Source organism: Scomber japonicus, chromosome 22, assembly GCF_027409825.1.
Source record: "Scomber japonicus isolate fScoJap1 chromosome 22, fScoJap1.pri, whole genome shotgun sequence".
In the NCBI taxonomy this organism is placed as follows: domain Eukaryota; kingdom Metazoa; phylum Chordata; class Actinopteri; order Scombriformes; family Scombridae; genus Scomber; species Scomber japonicus.
In genome coordinates, this window is record NC_070599.1 from 19,012,012 (window position 1) to 19,036,475 (window position 24,464).

The following is a 24,464-nucleotide window of genomic DNA, read 5'->3' on the forward strand; positions in this document are numbered from 1 at the left end:
TCCCTTGCTCTTTCTGGCTAGAGGTTTAAGTCTGTTTCACTTGTAACCACACCCAGCAGTGATGTCGCAGTGTGCTGACACACCCTGAAGTACACGTCAAACCACTGCAGCAAGGTGAGGAGTTGAGACAGCAATGGTTAGAGGAGACAGAGGTTAAGTTGTTCTTTAAGTAAACTATTTATTTTTGATTTTTTTGTCACAAAAGCATTCTCGTAATATCTTAAACTTTCTCACGTCAGCAAATTAATATGAAAACAGCCTCTAGTGTCAAACTCTGATCATATATTTCATTCTGCACAGCGAAGAGTGAATATCCAGACGAAAAACATCTTTGAGTGGAAGACTGGAGGACTTAAGTCAATGACAGTATCCAGGTTATATTAAATACAGTGTAAATAATGTGTCAAACATCAGAAACTGTACTTGTGACTGTGTGTTTATCTACATTGTTATGTGCTTAAAATATAAATAAACTCATTTCTTCTCAGTGAAATGATTGAAATGATTGGTTTCCAGTCAAAATTGCCACTGAAGTCACAATTGTTGACGATGTCGAGTCACATCAACAGCAATCAAACGTGGGAATGCTTATGTTGGACCGCCGGTATGGCCACCAGAGGGTGCGTTACGTCACCTGAAATCCCATTAATCCAGTCAGGCTGCACAGCTGGTGGGCCAAGATAAGCGATGACCACACAGATATTTGTTATTGTTGCAGCAGTCGTTGCAATGCATGTGTATGGGTGGTTCACTCTGCATAGGGTTAGGCATGTCTGCTTTTAATGAAAGAAATACTTGAAGAAATCACTTTAACTGGAGGCAGCTGAACGGAAAAGAGTTATTTTTATTCAACCGCTGACCTCATTCCTTCTCCTCTAATGCATGCAGAAAGTTTAAGCATTTATTCGGTGAATGGTGTTTGCATTGTCCGTGTTGATTTTTACAGTAATGTATGCAAGCAACTTGTTTCAATGTCGGTGTGCTCGGGTGGAATCAACACCTGGCTCACCACAACAAGACAGGAGCTAAAGGATCTCTATGTAAGGCTGTAAATTCAGTGCAGTGCAGCAGAGAGATTTTAAACTGCCAAGTAAGATGCAGAAAGCACATTAGGTGAGTTTCATGCCAAAATCAGGCATCCAAACACTGCAAAAACTGGATAATTCTCCACAAAAAGCTGTTTGCTGGCCAGAAAATTCAGAAAGTAGTTATTGTTGTTGCATTTAGACAGCACTCATTAGTGTTCAGTTGGATAAAATATCAGGTATCAACTAAAAAAAAATCCTTTTCCATTTGAGGACCGAAAAATGACTAAAAATCCAAATAAGGGCCCTATAATTAAGAGTCATTATTTTTCTCATTTCTTCTTCTGTTCTCAGCTGGTTCCTTCACACAGGAAACTGTTGGTCATCCAAGAGCAACACAAGTGCAAGTCACTTGGGGAAACTATGACCTGACTTACGTAACCATGGCGCTGATGAGTGATGTTCTGGTTCTCAGCGGCTCTGCTCTGGGTTTGGAGTACAGTGCAGTACAGTTTTAGCCGGGATTACATGTGTCGTGTTTCTTTTTTTCCGCCATGGTTCTGTATGAAAGAGCTCATTATGTATTCCATGCAGGATTATATGAGTTCACTACTTCAGAAAAAGAATATGGTGTCATGAAAGCGTGGGATGACTGGAGAGTATTTCCTTGAAGTATAAATTCTACTACATGTATGGAAGAGACGTGGAGGCACTCTAATATGTCCCATTATACACTATTAACTTATTGTATATAAACATTGCATCACATAAATAGTTTTTACATACCTGTTAGTGACATTTAAGTAAGCATCTCAGACATGCAAATAACAAATGTATAAATCAAGCTAAAAAAAATCTTTTAACTTTTGCCAAAGTGGGACATTGAGCTAGACAGCCACGTATATCCACAATCTTAGTTTACTGAATGGTTGTTCTTGTGTTTAAAGTATTTCTGATTTAATAATAACACTACAGCTCATATGGTGACCAGAGAGACATTTGTACATTTACTTGGAAATGTCTTGGGATTGGACCATTACATTTAAATCAGTCAAATTCTCCTAAAAACTGATCAAAGTAATCAGTAACAACACGTTTGTCATTTACATTATCATCATATATCATTAACATCAATCAGATGTATTCAGTCACAATGTAATAAAAAAAACAACCCAATTACGAATAAAAGCCCTGCATTCAAAATGTGATTAAAGTAATCAATTATATTACTGGATCATAAATTATTGAATCATTAATATGTAAATAGTACTTAAATTGTTGTAATTGGAAGTACTGGAATTAAATCTAATTGTTTTTTGGTAGTTTAACCTTAAATGATGTGTCATATTTGATAGATGTATGTATGTTTTGGACTTCAAATCTATTTTCACTCCTTGTTGTTATTAAATGATTTGCTTTATTTGCTTTTACACTATTAATGTTGGCATTTCCTATTCATTATTTTCCACCTGACTCACCACATGCACTGGTTGTCCTACAGGAATTAACTTGAAAGTGAAATGAAACTATTATTCCTTCAGGGGGAAAAGGGGGGATTTTAAACCCCCCTCAGATCCCTTGGAGCCCAAGTTTGGTGCACCACATCCCTGCAGAACGGAAGTTTAATTGCTGGACTATGTCATTCCTACACGTACCCCTCCTTTTTCCTCTTCCTGGCCTGCCTTTTGGCTCCAGGTGTGTTTATTTACCTACTGGATCAGACCCAGGCGGCAGTGCTGGCGCGTTCTGCTCAGCTCCACAAGCTCAACAAGGCTGGACTGTACCACTGTGCAACCTGGAAGAGGGGGGGAGCCAGAACAACAACACACTACTCTGTCGTGATATTGCACCAGCATTTAGTCTAGTCCAACCCCGGAGCTGCCATCTAGTACATTTAACATACTTTCTCATCCACCTCGGTTATATTAAACCTCTTTCCCTGCATTATTTATCGATTTATCCTTTAATAACTTTCTCTCATCTCCCCTATAAACTCCATCCACCCGTCTTGCCTTTTTTGATTGACCGCTCCATTTTTTTTTTTCTGTGCAGATTTTTTCCTCCTGCTAGAGTTGGGAGAAGAAAAAAAACAACACTGGGGAACTGTGAGGAAGAAGGCACAGCAGAAAAATAAAAAAAGGGGGTGGAGGAAAAGTGAAATAACAAGAAGATAAGCGGGAAGATTGGAGGGACAGGTTGGGAAAGAGAACAATTAAGAAGACAAGTGGAGAAAAAGAGTTGCAATATATAGACTATTTTTTACAAGTCTCTGCTTTTGTGTGAAGATTTTTTTTTCTCCACTGTCAAATCTGCTGATTAAAAGGTGAGTTTATCCACATTTTTTTTTCTTCTTTCTAATTGCATGATCGAGCTGTGGGTTCATTTGTCATTGTAATAGTATTTTGGCTGTCAGTGGGGGGGTCGCCAGTGTAGATTTGTCATTGTTCATTCAACATTGATGCAACAAGGCAATAAAACGATAGAGGAAAAACGTCTTTGTCTTGAGGGGGTGGGAGAGAATATCCAGGATTTGCAAGGTGGACCCCTCATGTTTAATACTGCATAATGCAAACCGATGTCAAAGTAATCAGTGCCCTGCCGTGTTTTCCTCTATGATTGAATCCAGAAACACGCTGCACGGCGCGCCTATCAACAAACACAACACACACACACACACACACACACACACACACACACACACACAAAAATCCAACTCTGCAAGCAATTGATATTTAAATATCCGCTTGCAAGCACCAACAGAAAAACAATACAATCTGATTTATTATTTGGCATCATAAGTGTGTGTGTGTGTGTGTGTGTGTGTGTGTGTGTGAGTGTGATAGAGTGCGTGTTTATTGACGCGCACATGTGGCATCGCCAGCGGGTCTTTGTTCCTCTCCCCCTCTCCTCCTCCCCCCTCTATAAAAAAAAACAAAAAAACGACCCATGCATGACAGCTCAATGGCATGCAGGCAGAATATAGGCCAGTATTGACATTACCGTGTGTATGAACTTGAATCATACATGAACCTGACCGCCTACACACACACACACACACACACACACCTCCTCCTCCTCCTCTTCTCTCCTTCCATGTCTTGTCTTTTAGCCAACAGGCGCATCATTGCTCTTCCCTTTGTGGTCTTTAAAACTGTTGACCCCCCCCATAGACACACACACATAAGCTCCGCATTGGCAAATTTATGGTTAACACTTTATTTTTATTTTCGTGATAGAGATGGGGGGGGGGGGGGGGGGGGGGTTAGTTTGGGTTTTGGGGCTGCTCAAAGGGAGGAGGAGGGGGGGTCGAGGAGAGTGTTGTGGCTCTTGGCGCGCCAGAGGAGGGTATCTAGTGTGTGTCAATGTCAAATGGAGGTGTGTCCCCTGTGTGCGCCTTCACTGGTCCTCTGCTCTGTGGGATCACATTTTAAAAAACAACACCACGCGATGCCCCGGGAAAAAAAGCGTTTTGTTACAGTCTCCTTATGGATCTTAAAGCCTATATGGTGCGCGAGAGGGGGATGTTTTGCTTCGGTGTGTCGTGCCAGACCAAGGACACACACACACACACAGTCTCAGACACACACTCAGACACAGCTCCACAGACAGGTTTGCACTATGCTGCAAGCAAGCTCGTGCGCACATTTTGTGACTCATACCGCATTTGGAGACTCGCGGCCTCACACCGCTCTTTGAGTGAAGTGGGGCCCCTGCTGATAACGCACGCACGCACACACCAGGATAGTGCATTGAGATTTTGCCACACGCGCGATCACGCACGCGCACACAGCCTCTCAACGAGCCCTGCCAGATATCATAGACTGACTGTTGGTATATAGAAATGCAGCCACACACACACTGAGTGCATTGTTTGTCAGTCATGGTTGGAGTTGGTGGTGGTGGGTGTGGTGTTACTGTCCATATTCTTTAAGTTTATATCAGGAGCAGATATATCAGATCATGATGTAAGATATCGACTAACTTGAATCGTGGTGGTAAAGCACAGTAGCTGTGAGTTGAGGTTTTAAAGGGTTAGTTCACTCAAATCTCTGTTCAGTATAATGCATAGATTTGGTTTAGAGATATCTGTCTCTATCCCCAAAACAATGAAGGGGGAGTGGAATTTCATCTTCATCACTGAGAATGAATCTTGACAGCAATGTGTATTTCTAGAGACTTTCACAGTTACTCTAGACAGCTGTAGATACGCTTTTACAGTATGTGACGGTTATCTTTGGCGCTGTTTCTTCAGAGGAAGTAGACAGTATATGTAAACTTGTCAGTTCCACGCCACTTTTCACAACTCTGGGAAGCGCAAATAAAATTCCTTTCACCTCCATTGTTTTGGGGCATAAAGGTAGAAATCTCAGAGTCAGATATCTGAAAACCTCATCAGATATTTCATGTGTTTTTTTAAGTACAAAAATAATGTTTTTGACATTCAGGAGAACTGACAGTTAAACGCTATGTAAGGCTTGGCATAAAGGGCCATTCTAGTATTTTTTGACCATATAATTGTGGCCACTCTAACTATGGATCATGCTAAAGTTGGACTCACCAGCTTCAGAAATACACATTTTCTTTTAAGGGCTTCACTACAAAGTACTTTATCCTTTTTTAAGAAAAATACTGCATGAGTGATCAGTTTATCCATGAGTGGTGAGCAAAGTATGAATTCAAACCACAGGGTCAAAATGAAATAATCAGGATTTTGCTAATAAAGAGTTAGGCTAGCTCAGGTGGATAAACCCTAAAGATAGACAGCGAAAGAGCACATTTACTCAAATGTTGCACTTTTTGAGGTAGTGGCACTTTACTTGAGTACTTCCTGTGTTTTGTTCATTTGTATTTTTACCTCAACACATTTCAGAGATAAATATTGTACATTTTACTCCACTCAGTATATCTAAAGCCTGCATTAGTTATTCTGTTTCATTCAAAATGTACAATAGACTCATAAAATATGAACTATTTTAAACTACTCAGGGAATATTAAAGCAGTCATTTTGACACTGAACACAGTACATTTTAAAACATGCTCTCGAGTACAACTTTGAACACACAGCTCAATTACTTTTAATTGGATATTTTGACATCATGGTTTTGCCACATTTACTTCCTATTGGTTTACGCTCAGCTACGTCCCCGAAGTGGCCAAACATGTACAGTACATCTTCACACTGTCGGCTCTACTGTGTGTTAGCGAGCCGATCACAATGTTGGGACGATATGTTTGTCGACTTCAAAGGCTTTTTGTCCCTCTAATCTGTTCCAGCATTAAGAAATTACAAATCATGGGGTATTTATAGAGGTCAGAAGTACAAATTGTTCTAATGTGCATTTTCTGTTTTTTAATTTGATTAGGTTACACAGACACTGAGCTGTGGCGCTAATCTTGTGTAACATCTTGTGTTCCCAGCAAAGCCTAACGTAGATGTCTTTTTTTACATAAATGGAAGAATAGTAATGAGTAAAATCCTGACAGTCCACTGTTGTTTTGAAGCTGTTGTTCAGGTATTAGTGTGTGAATTTAATATCCAAGTGACATATGTCCAATGAAATAAGCAATTTGAAGACATCACCTTGGATTCTAATGGACATTTGTCATTATTTATTGATATTTTATTTATTTTATTTATACTTATTTGTTCACCAAATAAGTCATTAAGTCATAGATGAATTGTAGCTAGTTTAACTAAATCCCTGCCAATAGGAGGAGGAAGTAGTGCATACTGTTAGGAATAGGATTAGGGTTATGGTGTTACCAAAGTTTCCATGTAAACAGCACTGATAAAAATTAAATTTCTTCACTTTCTTGCCAGATTTCTTACTTTTTTGTCTTGTGAATATCAGGTGCTAAGGCTCAGCAGAAAATCTGAACAGTTACTAACATTACTTTTTGTACTATATGCCATCTTTGTGACCGCCAAAGTCAATGTTTATCTTCCGGACGCTACTTTTAAATAAGCGGGGCTGTTGACGTGTCACATACTGTAGCAGTGATTTGTGGAGTTTTTCTGGAGTCGTGTCATACACATCTGTCAGAGCCAAAAATACACTGTTCAGCTGGAACAGTTGCCGTTTTAGTCTGATGCTACATCCCCGAGTGCTTGTGCTCTGGCCAGACTAATAATCCCAGCAGATCAACATGTTGACATCGTTAAACTGATGGGAGCAGTTTGGTTGAGTCCTCTGTTGAAGCTCACTGTGAGACATTTTCTGAGCTCACTGACATCGAACGTTTTGAAAGGAAACGTCAGTAAGTGATAACGTGAGAGCAAAGGTCTTGTATTTATATTCTACACTTGACTTATTTTGATAAAAGGAAGTTGTAGAAGCAGTAGACGATGACCATTTGCCAGGCGGCCATGTTTCATTGTCTCTGCACCACTGAACCTGTTGCTATGGTGGCTATTGACCAACCTGACCTCATTACAAGGCCAGTTGTAACAACATGAGACATTGCCTGTGTTCGTTTGGATTGTCAGTGACAGTTTGACTTTTTGCACTCCCAGCAGCATCAAATAAAACATCTTTTGTCCATTATTTAAAATACAACAAAGATGACACACTTTCTTGACTTCAAACCTTCTGGGTCATCAACATTATCATCTTCAACGTTCAGGTTTGCTGCTTTTCTCTGTTTTATATCATTGTTAACTGAACATCTTTGGGTTCTTGATTATTTGCCGCACAGAAAAACACATCTGAAGACATCACCAAAGGGGCTCTGAGTACTTTTTATAGGCATTTTCCACCATTATCCTCTCACTATTTCCACATTTTCTTGATATTTTTTCCTATTTGCTCCATTTGCCAAAGTACAAATGCACTTCCGCGGCTATTGGTGTGTGGAGGGGAACTTACTCAAGCGTATTCAGTCTGTCACCTTGCCTGTTGACTCTACCAATATTAACATTTACTCCCACATTGTTTGCTAATCCATCAGTGTTGACTGTGGGGAAAGACGATATGCTTGACCGGTTCAGAGCGGTCATGGTTGTACAGTAGTGAGGTGTTATTAAATTCATACTTTTATGTCTGACTTTCAATGTTCTGGAGTCACAACTGGAGCCTTCAAGCCAAAACTGACACCTATTGATATGAAATTAAAGCATATTATGAATTTATTTTTCTAATTATAAAAACACAACTTATAAAACACCCAGGTCACATATTCTGAAAGTTTGATGAACTTTGAGGGCTGATAGTTGCTATGAAATGGAAGACACCCTTAACAGTGTTGAAAGGTAGATGGATGATGCAAACAAGGCAAGTAAACAGCTATAATTGGACAAGTATTGCTTCAGAGTTGAATTCAGTTCCCAGAATATCACAGAACCAATTGCTGCTGGGAAATAGTTTTCATCCTCATGTCGGTCGAGGTGTTGGCGACACTGAAATGATCTCTGTTGGGTGTATACAGTCCTGTCAGTGTTGTAACATGAGCACTGTGACTCAGTGTAGCCGTGACGCCAAGCCACTGATTAAATGTGAAGTATTTTTTTATTAAGTGGACTGCATTATGGTGATGATGGTGTTTCTGTGTTGATGATTCCATGGAGCTGATGCTCATGCTGTCTGTGGGCGTAATTGCCTCTTCAGAGTCAGACTTGTGTTTGCTGCTTTGTTTTAGGATCCCTGCTCATTTATAGCAGAGGTCCTAGGTGTTGGACAGCTGATGGACAGTTTAATTTGTTTGCCAGTGGAACAAACATGGACTTATCAATATTTCTGTATTAACAATGGATTTAAGTCACTATATGTAATGTGTACATGTAACGCCACAGAGGGTAATTACCTGACTCTGTAGTTTATCAGCTCTACGGAGCGTTTTAGCATCTTTTAGCTCATTGTTTTGGTTTTATGACTTGCAACCCCACTCTCATCCACACTTTTTGTTAGCAGCAGCAGCAGCAGCAGTAGGCTACCTGCCCAACACCAAATGGCAGATAGACAGAGTTAGCATCTAGCAGTTAGCAGCTAAAAAGCCAGATGTTCCCCCTCAGGAGCTAGTAGAGACAAAAACAAAGCTAAAAGGAGAGTAATAGAAGACTTCCACTGGCTCTAAATGGCAATATAATCAATAAATGGCACTTTAAGCCTTACATGATTAAAATGCTGTTCAAGATAAGTCAGAATAAAACATTGTGCCCGCTACACACACTCAAGGTTCACTTATTTTTCCAGACATTTTAATGGCATTTCAAAACCTTTTTTCTTTCTTTTCCTTCTGAGTTTTTAATCTCCTCTCAAGGTCTTCATCAAGCCTTTTTTTTGTATTAGTTTTTGTAGAAATTTTACGTATAAATTAAAAATTAAATTACTAAATTCAACTTTTACATATAAATAGACAACTGTTATACTTAAGTAGTTCACAAATGCAGATTTACTCTCTGTATTTCACCGTAAATAGAGTTTTAAATCTGTTGTCGGTTCTTTCCAATAAAATATCAGACTGAATAGATGAAATTCTGATGTGTGACATTCAAAAGAAGATATCCACCATTTTACTGCTGCAACACTATGGTGGAGCCTGTGACGTAAGGATGTGTCAACAGTGTTTTTGTAATTACTCTTACTGCCAGAAGTGGGAGACAACGGTCCCGCACTGCAGCTTTAAATTTAGTGATTAAATTAGCCAATAAAGTATTCAGATGTAGTAGATGTACATTATTCTTTGTAGATAAAATAAAATAGTAGTAAAATAGGTGTCAAATCTGTAGTGAAAACGGCTTAAAAATGTACTGTTGGGTATATTTTACAATCTTTATCTGCTCTTTATTTACACACTCCAGTTGTATCCTTTATCACCCATCCGAGTGCAGCTACTGTAACTAACATTGCACTTCTGCTTGTTGGCACCAGGAGAAACATTGATTTTCTCTCTGTTGACAGTAGATTAAGCTTAGTGTTAAAACCTGGCCAACATGATGTGTAAAACCATCCAAAATGCAAAACGAACATTTGAAATTCATGCTCACGGGCTTCTAAAAATGGATTGTTTGGATGGAAACCAAAGCAAACCGAACACAGTTAAAATGCATTTTTTCCTCACTCAGACCTTCATCTTCGGCTGTGGAAAGGAGATTTTACAGTGTGGAAAGAGTTTGAAATAAAAATCAAGTGCAGAGACGTTAAAATAGGACTGCTCACTGCATGTTACAGCACCATGGACAGCGATTGTTTTGTTTGCGGCTCATTTCTTCTAGATCAGATTTATTTTAAAATTAAACACAGCCGGGGAGGTGGGTGTGGGGGGGAGGTGGGATGGGAGGGGGGGTATAAAAAAACCATCTGCGTTTAAACACTGCCTCTGTTACTGAAGATAGGTCATTTATTTAGATATGGCTCATGCTGCTAGTTGGCATTAGTGCACCCTACAATGGGTTTTTGAAACATGAACTCACTATTTTTTCACTTTCTGTGCAGTGAAGAACAACACATTAGCTGATGACTGAGACTCATTGTGTAGGTGTTTGAGGATCAGTCTAGTCTGGATAAAATCTGACCATGTGGGTAAAATTTTTGGTTGTATTTGTGTGTTTTTATTTTCATCTGATTTTATATCATCACGATCTTGGCCAGAGGTAGTGTCTAGTGGATATTAGTCTAGTGTTTGTGTAGAAATATGGATTTATTTTTTTTATATACTCTGTGTAGGCGTTTGTGAGCATAACAGTACCAGCATCTGGTTCAGTGCGTATGGATTTTATACTGTGTAGGTGTATGAGATTATAGTCTTCATAGCCTAGCATCTAGGCCAGTATATGTGTGTGTGTGTGTGGACGTGTGTGTGTGTGTGTGTGTGTGTGTGTGTGTGTGGACGTGTTTGTGGGGGGACTGCTCAGTCCTTTGCCTGATGGCTAAAGGCCAGATACAGATAGGCCAAGCAGCACAATGCCCTGTCTGTTCCCACGAGTCCAAACAGCCCTTCACAACACCCTATTTATAGACAAATCCTCCGCCCCAAACTCCATTCATATTTCTCAGATTTGATGTGCGGAGTAAAGTGCGTGGATGCATCTCTATTTTCTGAAATGATGTACTGCGCTGTGGATAATTTACACTCTGTCACTGTGCTTTGAAATAGAAGCGACTTAAATGGGACCAAATGTTGCATCCAGTCTGGTGCTGTCAACGTCAATGGTTCATAATATACAGTGTGTGTGTGTGTGTGTGTGTGTGTGGTGTAAGTGTGTGTGTGGTTCACCAAGTGAGCATTTCACAAGTTACATAATCAAGAATGTTTGTCAATAGATCCACAGGCAGAGGAAGAGCTGAGCAGAGCAGAAAATAAACAGCATAAACATGATAGCAGCGGTGCTCTGGTAGACTATTGGTTAAGACACATAATGGCAACATCCACAGTTTGATCACGGCCTCGACCTTTGCTGCAACTCATACTTCCTTTCTGTCTCTCTCTGTACTTTCAACTGTTGAATAAAGGCAAAAATGCCATAAAACATTTTTTTGAAACCTGTTAGCAGAGAAACATCTATCCTCTGCTGTTTCTGGTTTACAAATCTTCTGCAGTTATGTTTCACTAATCTCCTAGCAACAAGCACTGGTGCCATGTCTACTGGAGGAATCCACTGGTTTTGGGCCAGTATTGGATAAATAGAAACAGGGATGGCTACCTGAAACAGAGTGTAGAGTTCAGTTTGGTATTGATAATCTGTAAATCATTTTTCCTATCAACTATTAATCTGTTGGAGCTGCAATGATTAGTAAATTATTATTATTGTTATTATTAATAATTGGAAGCTACTGATGATTGATTAATGGTTTTTAAAATGCCAAAAATTCACCAGTTTCAGCTTCTCCAATTTGAAGGATTTCCTGTCAAATGATATACTTAACATTATTGTAATCAATGTAAAAAAAGAAAAAAAAGCTATCATGATATGGATTTATGGTCATATCCCCATCCAGTGTAATTAGGTCTGTGTATCATTACCAATAACAATTCCTATAATGATGCCGATACCAGTCTACTTCATTTGATACCCATTGTATGAATGGAAGCATTCAATTGTGGCATCTCGGCACGCTGAACAGCCAACTCACTTTTAATACACCGCGCTCAATTTCACTGTACGGGTTGTATCTGCTGCAGTTGTGGACTAGTCACAGGTCACATTGAATCAAAGAAAGCTTGCAGTGATTGGCTGCAAGCAAAACCATACATATCTGGGTACAAAAAAGATCGAATGCAGGTATCGTTTGACAGGAGACGTTTAGATGCTCCTTGGTACTGGGTTCTTTCCGTCAATACCTTGAAGATGTAGAGTACCGATACTCTGCCTCACATAAGACATCAAACTAAAGACCAACTAAAGTACAAGTACATGATTGATAGGAATGTCTATTTATGAGCATCAGTTTCACCACACTGCTTAAAAATTAAAGAAATGAATGATTTTATTACTGAACATCAGGATATATGCACATCAGGTTAAACAAATAGAGTAAGCAAAAATAGGTCTAACATGTTTTCGACATCACACACAACTTCAACGATTAGCATTTCAATAACTGGAGGGGGGTAGACACAACTATTTATGCTTGTGGATTTTCCACTTTGAAAGTTTAGTCATCAGTGATTGTTTAGAGAATACAGTAATCAATGTAATTGGAGCCGACTATAATGACTCATAATAATTCACCCCATTTCGCTTCTTTTTTTTTAATCTGCCCATGAGCTCAGTAACAGTCAGACTAGCGAGGAGGCGATATTTAGTGTCTCTCTAGACTTTGATTCTGGACCTCCAGTCTAGTATTCACTCATACATATTTAATCATCTGCATATTCAGCCACCGATATCCTAATCCCCTCATTAGCCAAGTCCCTAACATCAAGTATTTGACAGCATTTAGTGACGTTTCAGCAACAGCTACTGCAATAATGGAGTAACTGTTCTGAAGATGATTTTATGAAGCACTGAAGCAGCAGGACCTTTTCTCCCGTAGCTCTTATCAGTTTTATTATAGAGATGTTGTAAACAGAGAGTGCATTTCATCTCAGGATCGACAACTTAATGGTGCGGTAGCAGGCGGCTATCTTCATATGACTCATTTAATGTAGTGTGACTCACTGATGGCTGATAAAGCCCGGATACATCAACTTTTAGAACAATAAAGGCCAAATGTCACATAAGAATGAAGTATTGCAAATTACATGACTACTTTGAGTATTGCTAATTATGTTGGCAATTGATTAGGTGTTTAAAGTCAAAAGTCAACACCATATGTGTTTCTAACTTAATGGCAACAGCTTGGGGTTGCTGTTTTTGTCACAATGATGCCTCAGTGTGCAAAGTGAGGTCTATGAAGCATTGGTTTCTCCCAGTTTGGTGTGGAAAACTGCCCAAAATCTCACAAGTCTCCTTCCATATAAAAATGTATGGAAAAGTATTTCTAAAAGTGATTACCTAAGCTTCAGCTGTCAACACTATTCAAATCAAGTTAGTGTTTTAATGTTACAGCTTTCTCAGTGCAATATTCTCTCTGTTTGTTGTAATCCTTCCCTTACTGCTGAGGAAAACACTAAGCCCTAGCTGCAATGATCAGACAGCCTGCTGATAAGAGTATATGAACAAGGAAACCTTTCCTGGGTAAATAAAGTTTGAAAATACAGTACAATACAGATAAGGTTTGTACAATGCACCTTAATGCACTCCTGGTTGCTCAGTATTATTGAACTGGTGTGTTTTGGGAGTTGCTGTTCTTTGTTTGACTGCGGCAGCATAGCGCTCCATCATGGGCGATTTATCTCTATCAGCTCTAAGCCAATGGCTCCAACATATCAATTTACCCTGGCTTGAAGGTCAATTAGTGCGTTTGTGTGTGTGTGTGTGTGTGTGTGTGTGTGTGTGTACAATTGCATGACGTCCTGTGTGTTTGTGATCATGTGCTCGTCTGTTCGCCCATGACCTGAATCGAAACAATCGATTCAACCGTCTGAGTCTCTCTCTCTATCTTTCTTTTTTTTTTTCCCCCCTGTTTTAGTGCAGCTGAACAAAGCTCACCGGTCTGACCTGAACAAAATAATTAGCCAGGGTAATTACTGCTTCACTTGGACACATTCTCACAGCTATCGAGCGAACAAACTAAAAGCCTATGTGTGGGCCTGCCATTAGATGTTGAGGGGTAAATGCTGATTGTGATGATTGTTTATTATCATCCAAGCCAATTTCTCCATTTGTTCTGTACATTAGACTTCCTGGAAGATCATGTTTTTACCACTTAAATCAAATTAAATGGAATGCTTAATGGGCTGCATTTACATAGCGACTTTCTAGTTTTCTGACCACTCAAAGCACTTTTACACTACATGTCAACATTCATCAATTCTCACATGCATTCATGATGGCGGAGGCTGCCATGCAAGGTGCCAGTCTGTTCATCAGCAGTTTGTTATCATTCACATACACACTCATACACTGTTGGCACAGCCTTCAGGAGGATTTTGGGGCTCTGTATCTTGCCCATGGACACACTCAAACTGCCAATCTTGCGAAAAGTTGTTAATGAATGAAAATAATTACAGAAGATTACAAATTTTACTGGCTATTTTATGACACTGTCTTTAAGCTTAATAATACTGAAAGATTCACATTAGAAGTCACCAGAACCAACGATAAGGTCTGTGTGTCTCAGATATACTCAAGTTTAAAGGACTAAAAGGAGAATATTGTCAAATCTTCCCATTTAAAAGTTTTTTTCCTAATAAATAACTTAAACAATTCATAGATTATAAAGACTACTGCAGGTTTGTTTTCTGTCAATCGATTAACTGACAAAAGTAAAAATCTTCTCCCTGAGGATTCTTTGGGTCATCTGCTCCTCTGGCGAATAGCCTCTTTCAAAGTCTCACCTTTCAATACGGACAAAGAGACTGGATGTCTGAGTGGAGGTGAGGTCATGATGGAGAAAATAACAGCCGGGCCGAAAATGAAAAGAGGAGCAAGCTCAGCCGCTGAGTGATGGACGACAGAGGATTTGAGGAGACAAGAGGCTAAAGTGATCTGCTGAGAGATGGAGAGAGAAAACGGGCTTTACTAAGCTGCTCTTTTATTTGTGTTTGTCTTTTGGAGAGCCAAGGTGATCTGTGTATGCCCATCTAACGGCGTGGGAAGCAGTATGGGAGATTTGAGGGGAAGGGAGTGGGGGTGAGCAAAGGCTTGGCGCAGAGAAGAGACGAGGGGAGCTTTGGCTCCTCTCTGGGTCTCCATGGTGGCTGCTGTTTTGCTCGCTTTGTCACCAGACATTTGTCGCTCATTTCTCGCTCTCATTTTCCGCTCTCTGACTCTGTTTTGTCCAACAGACCTAGCAACAGGCCCCCCACCCAAATAAACCCTAATTTTCACACTGACTGCAGGGCTGTGGATGTGTTTAGAATAGTAGTTGTAAGCTGTAGTATTTTGGGAGGTGAAGTGAGCTCTGTTTATTGTCCACATGAACCACAAACTTACTTCCAAACACTGAAGCTAGTTATTATATGCGAAATACTTCCTTTTAAAGCTTGTGGTATTTATACTGCATCTCACCGTAGCATTTATTGACCAACTCTGCCATACATAAGATGATCTGACGATTGTCCTGAAATGATGCATTACAGGGATTTTTATGAGAAAAAAATGAAGTATGAAATTGAGTTACATGCGACAATAGAATCAATAACAGAATATAAACTAATTGTGTGATGAGTAATCATATTAACATGCAGACAAAAAGTCTAGTGCATGTAAGTAGAATAGATTACGGTTGGTTACAGTTGTTAATTACAGAAATGGCTGCTGTTCATCTCATATTCTAGAGGTTTTTCTAGACTTTTTCAAATTGTGAAAGTTGTTTAGAATAAACTACAGAAGAAGGGAAAAAGGAGCATAATTGGGATTTATGCTAATTTATTTATTCATTTATTTTTATCACTGATTAATCTTTGTTTACCCGTCTGGCACTCCTGGATACGGCTTTTGATTAATGAGATTTTTATGAGTTGTGTTTTTCTCAAGGGACTAATGTGTAGAGGCTTTCATTACGTGCACCTTTATGAAGCTTTTTCAGATCAAACTTTGCAGAAAGGCTGTATAAAGTGAATTTCACTCAAGCTAACCATCTACATTGTTAAACAGCTCAGGATGTTGGGAACTGAAAGCAAGTTAATGGCATTTTTGACCGAATTGTCCCATGAACAAAGGAGTCCTGGGGCTGAACTCAGGTACTAAATCAGAAACTTAAAATCCAAAATAGCACATTCCTGTTTTCCACAGCACCTCAAGAACCTTGGATGACTTTGAGATATTTCTGCACACAAAGAGACAGCAACACAAAGTCATTGCAGTTTAAGATTTAAGTTTAATGAAGACAATAGAACCAAAAAAGACGGACACTATTCAAAAGCAAAAGTTTTACATTTTGGGGATATACTGTACTGTGAAGACAAGTACTGAAGGAAAAACACTAGAAATATCTGCATCTACAAAAATAAATGCAGCCTATATGTAGAGCTGCACATTACTTTTGCTTCCAATGAAACTGACGTAGTGGTACCCAGGTGTGACAGCAAGGAAATACCGTAGAAAAACATGATTTGCTTCAGGACAGAGAATAGATAAGGTCCTGAGAGTGTTTATGTCCTCAACACCTGGGTCTCCTCACTGTCCCTATGTAAATGTGTGTGCATGTTTGTGTGTCAGCAGGGTTATGAATTCGTGTCTGGAAGGCAAATGCATGCTTGCACATTTCGCTATTGTCAAGTAAGAACCAGAAATCTCAAGAGACTTTGTTCTGGGATTGCAAAAACAACTGCCTTTCTCTGTTCAACTTTTTTTTTTCTTCTTTCCTTTCTTTGTTAGATATTTCCAAATAAGAGAACAAATATTAGACCACTATCAACAATAGCTATGATGGAGGCAACGAGGTTTGTCACCTCTGTAATCTGCCTCCATTGAAGTAGCTCAATCAAAAAATTGAAATTGTTGACTGAAAAAATTGCAGTAAAAGATAAAAATAGTAACCAACACATTGTCACTGTCTCATGCTGCTTTCTACTCTTCTCTAACCCTCTGGTGTGTCAAGTCAAATGTCGAACACGCCAGAGAAAAAAACAGAAAGCAAACTCGTCTGCTGGCAATGGGAGTCAATCATTTATTTTTAGCTGGTTTAACCACATTTTTTTTTTAAAAACCCTGCATGTGCTAATGTTGCTATAAAATGTTTAATATTCATCAGATGACCAGATAATAGTGAATGATAATATCACACCACATCTGCTAGATGAGTAAATAAGCAACAGCGTGCTAACACCTTCACCATGTTTTCTTGTTTGCAGCTTGTTGCACTGCCCCCAAGTGGCCATAATAAATTATTGCAGGGGCTAGCTGGTATGGTCACATAAGTCAAACTAAATTTATATATATTTTCATGTATATTTTTAATGACTCTTTGCTTGGGATCAATAATCATGACACAAATATGCTGCATAATGTTATCATGATACACTACCAATGAAAGTGTATTGGGTCAAGTTTATTTACTGTACACATTAGTCGACAGAGGCCCTGAACAACTGTCTTTTTGTAAATGATCCCATGGGCTTTAAAGGGGCTATAAAAACTGAATAGTAATGAAATATCAAGTCTAGACTGTGTGTTTCACCTTGTAGGTCGTATTACTTATCACCATTCTCTCAAGCTGTGCCTATTACACCTCGACATCATCACATACATATGCCCAGAATGCCACTGGTTTAACCTTTCAGCATTTCAGCCTTCAGCCTACATTCTCAATATAGGTGACCCTAATGCTCAGTGCCCTACTTTTGCATACTATTTATTGTCTGGGTGTGTTTATCTGTGTGTCTGGGGCAAGCCTTTTTGTTCACAGCTGCAAATACTGGAGGCAGCAGAAAGAGAGACCAAATAAAAAGACTGGAGTCTGCTAGCAGAACTGTTTGCCCTTTCCTTTTCACTTGCTGTTATGTGGAGAAAATGAAAGAGGGAGATACAGAAAGAGGCTGGCAGAAATTAGACAAAGACCTGCAGTGAGACACAGAACGAAGAGCGATGACCGGGAGAAATTGAGAGAGGCGAATTGAAAGTCAGCAGCGTGACAAAAGATGGATAGAGAGAGACAGAGAGGAGTGCAGAGTTGTGAGAAAGAGATTAAAATAAAAGGGAGAGGGCAAATGGAGACGGAGCGAGAGGGAGTTTTCTTGTTTGACGGCAGTTTGTTACATTAGTCCTGTGAACAACAATCTAGTGGTTAATTTAAAGACAAATACAGGTGCAATTTGAGGTTAAAGCCCTTTTACTTCTGGCTATCTCGAGAATTTTCTAGCAATTTTCCAGTCTGAAAGATATTTTTCCTACTGTTCAAAAATAAATGGCAACAAATGATTTTTCATGATGGCAGGAATACAAGCTTTGATACTCTATCTCCAGCTATCCTGGCAAGCGAATCTGCTGGCACAAACCATACGAGCTGAGGATAGTTTTCCCTCTTGGTTGGCCAGTTGCTTTCTTTATAGATATACAATGCTGTTAGCTGAGCTGGTATAAATGTACAACTGAAATTCAGCAGGTTTAGTTGCTGTAGCGGTCGTGTTGGAACTTGTTGCAGATGGTCAGCATCATCTAAATATACTTTTAAAGGAATAACAACTTCAGCTCATGCAGTGCATTTGTTCAGTAGTTATCTGCCTTTCTGCTTTACAGATTGTCACTTCTGGTAATGTGTAGTTTGGTAATTGGTAATCAAAAGCTCCAAGAAAAGGAATCTTAACAAATGTGAGCTATTGGGAAAGCCCTAAAATCAGGTTTTCAGTGGTTGCAGAAGCTGGTAATATGGATACATGTTCTATCTTGATATAATTTTAATGTTACAAGATTAGTATATTGTTGTTTACCAGGAATTCAACTGAGAAACAGTCCAACAATAAAATAACCAGATGGCAATGATAACTTTTGACTCATTCAGTGAATTAAACACCTTTTTTTAAAATCAAGGTGTTATCATATTAATGAAAAAATGATGTAATGTTAATCAAATACTGCAAAAGCATTGACGACAATAATCTAATAGTCTAATCTAATTTTGGTAGCAGTCTGGCATGCACAAGAAATGCCAAATGCCTGTATGTATAGGAGCTTGTATCTTTTGTGTTACCTGAACCGAGTCGAGCGCAGGGGTTTGCATTACAGAACGATTACAGCAGCACATACAACTACGTAAAAGCCTGGAGGGGAACATGTGTCAGTCAGTCACCGCCTACGCTGCTTAAATGAAAGCAAGCAAACGTTGCCACACAGCGCTCGAGTGAGTTTGTTTTGATCTTGCAGGTAGTCTGGTCAAATATGAAAGGCGAGTAGGTGGAAGAAGGCCAGAGCTTTTGTCAATGTTGGACTCCAGGTGAAAGGCTGTGGCTACTACCTAGAGGCAGTACGCATTAGGGCAGATCCCAGGCCATTCTGAGCTCAAAAAAGGCTTAGTAGAAAGGATTTGTTCATTCATTGTTTTTTGCGAGCACTAAGTTTGGTGGTATATAATAAGGAGATGGCTTACTTTGTATAAACAACATAGCAAGATTTCTGTCGGTTGATACATTTCTTGTGTCTCATGGTATTTATCGTCACACTTTATTTTTTTAAAGACTCCGTAGCAATCAAAATCCACAGCCAAAGCTTCTTTTATTCTTGATTTCCAAACGACCCCCCAGGAGAGTCAAGTCTGGACCAGACACTATGAAAGAAACTAGGATGAATGTCAAGATTGGATTTATCAAGGCATAATTTATAAGGACTTGATACATTTTACTAGAAGCTTTTAATATTAATAGTGTGTTACTGATCTATAAAGGGTTAATAACCATCAAAAAGCAATTTGTTACTGTTAATGAACCCTTAATTACATATTAAGTTTGGTTTAATGATTCTGTTGGTGTAGGGTGCAGTGCTCACGATCACTTGCAAAATTCACCTTCACCGTATAACCACAACCTCACATTCAGTATTTATCAGCACGAAAACATCTGCTTCAGTCAGATCTGAGCACCATCATCCAGCAACAGCGGTAGACAATCCTGCTGTGGCTTTTTTTCCGTGAAACACCACCAGACCTGCAGCTCCACAGCCTTAACGTAGCTAAAATCAGTCTCTGGAGAGTTCAGTGTGGCTGCAGGCAACCTGAATCCAGAGCAACTGTGCGGTGACATTGCTTTTCATCAAAGGACGAAGAGATGGAGTCAGTGTGACAGAGCAGGAGGGAGGAGGAGAGAAAGGGGGGAGGAATGACAGGGTGGATTGATAAAAACGGGTTGTGACATGTTGGAATGAGACGGCCTGCTAACAGTGAACGGATGAAATGCTGTCACTTTACATGTTTATGAATGTGAATAAAACAAGCTTGGATTAATTTGACTGGAGCAATTATCCAACTCGGCCTGATATCTGAGACGTGGAACCTGTTCGGTGCAACAGATGAACTGAACAACTGTTGTCTGACAGCTGAAATGTGGAAGTAGAAGCAAATGAGAAGCAAGGCGTGCTTTTTCCAATTTTTTCCCCTCTTTTTTTTGAGCTAGCAACACATTCTCTTCCACATTTTTTTTTCTGTCTCCCTCCCGTCTTACTCGTTATGCAAATCTGTCTTTTTCACTCTCCATCTCACTGTTTCTCTTTCCATGGTGACAGACGGTGCCTCCTGTGCAGTTTAACAGTTATTACACGCTCTAAAACACACCGACCCAGAGAGAGGCGAAGACAGAGATGAAAAAAGATGGATGACGGAGGGAGGCTGTTATAAAATGTTACATTGTTAGCGTTGGGGAACTGCATATAAGAAAGTCTTCAGGGAGAGAGTAGATTAGATATAATGCTTGAGTTACATGAGATCCATATCAGTGCAAACTCATATCTTTAAAATAATGCATAAATATAAGCAGTGTGAAACATGTATAGGATGGCTTTTCTTCAAAATGTGAAATTAAATTCAGTCTGCAATCAATAACAACACAATTAGGTCATATACATTTATAAATATACAAATTCATACACACGCAGACATTCAGACATACATGCATAAATACACATATACATAGACACATAAAAAGGAGGGGGATACCTTTTTACAACACAATAACATCATGTCAAATATTTCTTCAGGCCAAAAAAGGTGTAAACTCAAACTACAGCTTATAATACCTATAACATACAAATCATAATGACTTTCTTAAGTTTTGGATAAGGTGATAATTCATTTTTTGCTCTACATGATTTGAACCATTTTAAAGTCGACCAGTTTTTTTTTAAGTATGAAGATTGGATTAGTATTTGTTTTTAAATGAAAACATACTTCCACACAGTAAATTATATATGGGACCATAAGGGAACAGCACATGATGTATAATGAAATTTGATTTAGAAGATCTTCAAGTTAATATACTGTAGTATTGCAATTGACTTTTACATTTTAGCTTTTATATAATCTGTATGTGGCTTTCGTTGTAATTTATAATCCATTATCCCTCCAAGAAATTTAATATTCATTATTGATTTAATTTGTTGATTATTTTCAAAATTAATTGATTAGTTGTTTGTTCTATAAAATATCTGAACATGGTGATAAAGTCAGTCTATGTCAAACAGTAACTGTTTCGCAAAGCCAAGGTGATGTCTGCAATTGTCTTCTGGTCAATTTACTGGCTGTTTTAAGATCTTTTGACCATTTTATCTCACACTCTTTATCAGCAGAATGTTTGCTCATATGGCATGTGTTGTAAATATGTAACTTTGGTCCCATGATAATATTCTAGCGTTGAAGCAAATACTTGATAAATTGACTGATAAACTATCAATATTTTTTATATCAATGTTGGCTCAAATGCCTGAAATATGTGATGTAAAAGGTGCTGCTCAGAGTAACAAAGCCAAAGACGATTATCACCAGACTCTAAAGTTTGGTTTTAAGGCCCACAGCTTCACTGTTTGTGGTTCAGTCTCATTGCTCATTACTGATTTGCAGCCACAGCAGGCAGCTTTAAAAACTCTGATAAATGGACCATACTCTACTTGACCAGGACCAATGAGACAGACAAATAGTCAACTAGCTGGTGATCATAGTGAAGCATTAGCCACTAAAGAGCTCTATATGTCTCTTAGGAGTTATTTATAGAAAAACAAGATAATGTGGACAGAAACATGCCTCCAAATGACATTAAATGTTCCATGTCTGCTGGATGTGCAAACTGTTTTTCTAGCACATTTGCCACATGGTGATAATATATTAATGTTGTTTTTACAGCTTGTTGGGATACCCGACAAAGGTCAAAAACATCAATTAATGCATTAAGTGATTTATATAGCAAAAATTCCATATATTTTCTTCTTTTTTTTAGACAGAAAAATTAACTGTTTAATTGGAAAAAGGCTAAATAGATAACAAAAGCAATTGTCACTTATAGCTTTATTCTTTTAGGGGTTTGTATTTTGTAGAATAATATAGACATCAAGCTTTTTCCATTTTGTATTTTCTTATTAAAACTGAGAGACCCTTGTTAAAAGAATTGCATAGATTCCTGACTCCTACTGCAGCAGATCCTTCCCCTCACAAATGGATAAATACCAGAGACTCATTAATATGCAGAAAGAAGCACAATAATGAATTTACTCTGTCAGGACACGCCAGATTCATAAAAGCAGTGGGGGTAAAGCTGTGGCTCACCAATATATCAAATAATAATGATGATAATAATAGACTTAATTTATACAACACTTTCCTTTAATAGTGTCACAAACTGCTTTACAAAAAGGAAATTAAACTAGGCAAGGCAAGTAAAAATGAGAATAAAGCCAAAGGATATGAGAGTGTGGGGATTCTAATAGCAAAAGACCGATCAGTCTTTGTCATGAACCGTGACCTTGAAGTAACAAGCAGGTCTCTGTCCTGTTATCAAGTCAGGCAGCAGTGTTTTGTACCAATTGGAGACAGTGGTAGTGATGCAAGCCCTGATTGATACCCTAGAAAAATATGAGAATAGATGCAGCATGTATATGGAGAACAGAAGGGGACCAAGAACGGAGTCTTGGGGGACACCACAACTTGACGAAGCCATTGAGGAAGTAGAGTTACCCAGAGTAACAGAAAAAAGTCTGTTGGGGAGGTATAAGAGTATTAGGAGCCAATGAAGAGATGTAAGAGGATACCATGTTCAACTGTGTTAAAAGTGGCACTTCAATCTAAAAGAGCTAAAATCGAGCAGTCACCTCTGTCAGCATTCAGTAACCTTTCAGTAACTTCAACAACAGCTGTCTTGGTACAATGAAGTGCTCTAAACCAGACTGGAAACAGTTAAAAACACCATTATTATTCAGAAAAGATATCAGCTGGGATGAAATTACTTTTTCCGGCAATTTGGAGTTCAGTTTATAGTCACTTAAGGACAGAGGGTCCAAATTAGGTTTCTTTAGTAATGGATGAACAATTATCATGCTTAAAACTGTTGCAGGACTCTTTAACACTGAAACTGTGATGGATTGAAATGGAGGAAAAAGAGGCAGAATTAACATGGCAAATAGAAAGAATACAAGGGTCAGGCTGCATTAAGCACCTGATAGTCTCCACCTTCAGAACAAAATGAGCAATTTCGTCTGACAGCTCACAGTCACGCACACAAAAGGAAGTGGAGGGACCACTCATATCCTAATCAATAAAAGAGAACTTTGTGGTCTTTTCTGGATATTATTTCAGTTTTTAAGGGTGTTTCGCACTTGTTTACTTTCAAGTGTGTTCACATTTTCAATCGTCTTTTTAGTGCTCAAGTATAACCAGTGAATGTTATTTGATTTTTGTTTCCTAGTTTCAAACAGCACAATTTGTTTGAAGGTGGATAGACAATGATCTTAGTATCCAAGACATACAGACAATGAATAAAAAGCTGTAGTGCAACTTTAAAAACAACAGCTTTATGCTTAGTTACCAGTATATCCACTAAATTCAGACACTTGAGAGAGAAACCAGGTGAGAGTACTGAGTCTTAAATGTGACCTTTTAGAATGTGCGGCCCCTTTAACAGATTGAATAAGGTTAAATATTTTATCAACACTGGGCAAACTTGATAAAAACCTCAGGAGCTTTGTCAGCAATGTCACGGACAGTGGAGCCAGGAAAACAGTACGTTGTTAGGGTTAGGGTTATGGTTAGGCTGATCTCACCGTGATATTTTTGATGATTGAGTCACCTGAGATTTAAGGATGTGAGCTGACCAGAGGATTTGGATTGAGAGGACTCGAGTGTTTCACATAAATTATAGAAATAAATAGTAGTGATGGGAGAAGTGACTTTTTTTGTCATTTGATGTTTTCTGGTGTTAAATATTTAAAAATTCCACAAGCATTTTCACTGGTTTGCATTGAATTTTATGCTCATTTATCTCTA

General features: G+C 38.7%; 1 protein-coding gene across 1 annotated transcript in view; it reads left to right on the top strand.

The window, feature by feature from the left end:
• Positions 1-3,136: 3,136 nt before the first annotated feature.
• Positions 3,137-24,464, top strand: part of ndrg2 (NDRG family member 2) — a 32,775-nt gene continuing 11,447 nt past the window's right edge. The window contains exon 1 of the mRNA XM_053343496.1: positions 3,137-3,348. The gene's annotated coding sequence lies outside the window, so the exon portion shown is untranslated. The remainder of the gene's footprint in view (positions 3,349-24,464) is intronic.